Consider the following 3,087-nt stretch of genomic DNA (forward strand, 5'->3'; position numbering starts at 1 on the left):
GCAGGGGACCGAGGGCCCTTGGCCCGGCTGAGAAACGGCTCCGGAGCTCGGTCCCGGCGCTGGGGGGTCCCGGCTCGGCCCAAAGGCCTCGGAGGGTCACAGCTCTGGGCACCGGGACCCCGGTCCGGGCAGTGCCAGGGAGAGGGGAGCACGGATCTGGGGGTGCAGGGGGATGCGCATGTCCCTGGGGGGGTGTGTGGGTGTACACGGGGATGTACACGGGGATGCGCACATGGGTGGATGGTGCACAGGGATGTACACAGGGATGTGCAGGGGGATGGATGGTGCACGGGGATGTACACATGGATGTACACATGGATGTACACAGGGATGCGCACATGGATGGATGGGGCACAGGGATGTACACAGGGATGTGCACAGGGATGCACACATGGATGTGTGCATGGATGGATGGATGGTGCACATGGATGTACACAGGGATGTGCCCATGGATGTGCACATGGATGGATGGATGGTGCACATGGATGTACACAGGGATGCGCACATGGATGTGCACATGGATGGATGGATGGTGCACAGGGATGTACACAGGGATGTGCACAGGGATGCGCACATGGATGTGTGGATGGATGGTGCACATGGATGTACACAGGGATGCGCACATGGATGGATGGTGCACGGGGATGTACACGGGGATGTGCACATGGATGGATGGATGGATGGTGCACATGGATGTACACAGGGATGTGCACATGGATGTGCACATGGATGGATGGATGGTGCACATGGATGTACACGGGGACGTGCACATGGATGCATGTATGGATGTGCACGTGGATGTACACACATAGATGTCCGTGTGGAGGTCGGCAGGGATGTATGTATGGATGTACATATGGATTTACACGTGGATGTACACACGGAGGCGTGCATGGCTGTATGTGTGGAGGTGTGCAGGGATGTACACGTGGATGTACGCGTGGGTGGGAAACCCAGGAGCTTAGTGCTGAAAGTGGCTGCCCAACACTGAATTTTGAAGTCGGGTTTCTGGGGCAGAGAGCGGGTGCCCAGGAGCAGGGAAGGGGCGGAGGGCGATGGATGGGGTGGACGACGCAAGCGTGTCGGGAAGGGCTGGAGGTGAAGGTGGCGGGACAGAGCTTGGTGCTGCGGGGAGGGGGGGGAGATGCTGCGAGGGACCAGGCTGCACGTCCTGGCTGCTCCCCCGGGCTTTCAGCCACGTCCTTGGGAGAGGCTGGGCCAAAAGTGGCCGGCGAGGGGGAGAAGAGGGAGCTGAGGCAGGAGCCAAGTGGCCTGGGTGGGCGGCCAGGGGAAGGTGACAACTGGCACAAGGAGCCGTAAAGCAAGAAGTGACGAGCCGCTAGCTGGGCGCTGGAGCTGCCGGGCGTTGTGCAACCGCGTGGGCAGAGATCGCAGCCCCCTCGCTCCTTCCGGACCGCGGGAGCCCCGTGGCACTCGAGCCGCTGATGCGCTCTCGGCAGGGTGGCCAGCGCTTGCCCCATCTGGGCTAGGGGTGAGTGGGTGCAGCGGTGCTGGGACTGGATTTCTCCCTGCCGGTACCCACGTCCCAGGACAACCATAAACCTTTTGGCATGGAGAAGCCTCCAGGCTGACTTCTGCTCCCAGTTGGCCCTCCGTGCTGGAAGTGTCACTGCTGTGCTCACCCTGTCCCAGTAAACACCAGTGTCAAGGATTTGCTCTCCTTATTGCTGTCCTTTTCCTCCATTTTTTTTTATTCCCCAGCTACACCGCAATGAGTATATTGAAGAAAACGAGGCCTTGGTCCCCATTTTGCAGGTCCTCAGCTAAGAAATCTTGCCCTTGGTGACCTCTGACAGGTCGTGGCCCTCACCGCTGCCCCCCGTAGATGCCCCCACTGCCCTACAAGTCGGGGCTTTGCAACATTCTGCTCGTGGCAGTGGTTTTCAGATCGCTGAGGGTTTTCCCCACCACCTGCAGGCTTTCTCTTTCAGACTAAAAAAAAGGGATTTAAACCAGCACAAAAAACATCTGGGCTTTATCTTCCCTCCTGAGCAGCACGGCTCCGCTCAAGGCTGTTGGTGGGAAGTCTCGGGTGTCTCTGCGCTGCTTATCTCCCCCCCCTTGCTGAGATGTGCCCTTTCACATGGCAAGATTAGGAGAGGGAAGGACTGTGGGGAGAAGCAATATCTTTGTTAGACCAGTGGGAGTAATTGAGAAAAGGTGGCTGTGCTCCCGGCTCTGCCTTCCTTTGCTGGGAGTCCAAAAAAAACCCGGCTGCTTCTTGCAGACCCATCGGCCGCTTTAGCAGAGGTTGCTTCTCCGCTGCAGCCACTTCCCTGCGGAAACTGCTGTGGACAATCGCCCCAATTCCTCAAAAACCACCAGCAGAATTCCCCGGTGGGTTTTTGCTTCCCGTTGGATCTCTCTTGGGACAGTCGCGTGTCGCTGTACAAGGCTCCAGCACTTCCCCTTCTGCGCAGCCCCGTGATATTCTCCCTGTTATCTCCTGGCGAGGAGCCCAAGGCCCGTGCCTCAGTTTCGCCTGCCAGGTCTTGCTGGGCAAGATGGGAAAATGAATTCCTGTGCTGAGTTTGCCCAAGAGCAGGGTAAAGGGAGAAGAAAAGGGTCTGACAGGAGGCGAGGGGCTGCCGGGCGCTGTTTCGGACGTGGGCTGCCCTCGGCCTCTGCTTCCTGCTGCTCCCATGACTGGTGACTTGGTGGTGCGGTTACGCAGCGGCGGGTGCTCGACGGCTCAGCGAGGTGAGCCCTGAGTCACTGCCAGTGATGGAAATCTGGGGGTGCTGGGGGGGTTACCGGGAGGCTGCTGGCACGTGGAGGAGCAGGGGTGCGGGTCCCCATCGTGGGCGGCGGTGAATGGTCCCCAGGGACCCCAGATGGATGCAGAAGCTGTGCCCCGGGGTTCAGGGCAGACAAGCTGTGAGGGGCACAGCAGCCCTGGTGGGGGGCTGGCGTGACGCTCCACAGCACATTTTGGGGTGCGGACAGCCCTGTCCCGCTCCGGGCCCACGCGAGGTTCACCGTCCCACGCAGGTCTCCAGCCTGGCAGCCCGGGGGTCGGGCACCGGCCGGGGATGCGCTCCCCCCGGGTGCCCCCCCAGTCCCCCG

This window comes from Athene cunicularia (genome assembly GCF_003259725.1).
Source record: "Athene cunicularia isolate RWA chromosome 15 unlocalized genomic scaffold, athCun1 chr15_part1, whole genome shotgun sequence".
Lineage (NCBI taxonomy): Eukaryota > Metazoa > Chordata > Aves > Strigiformes > Strigidae > Athene > Athene cunicularia.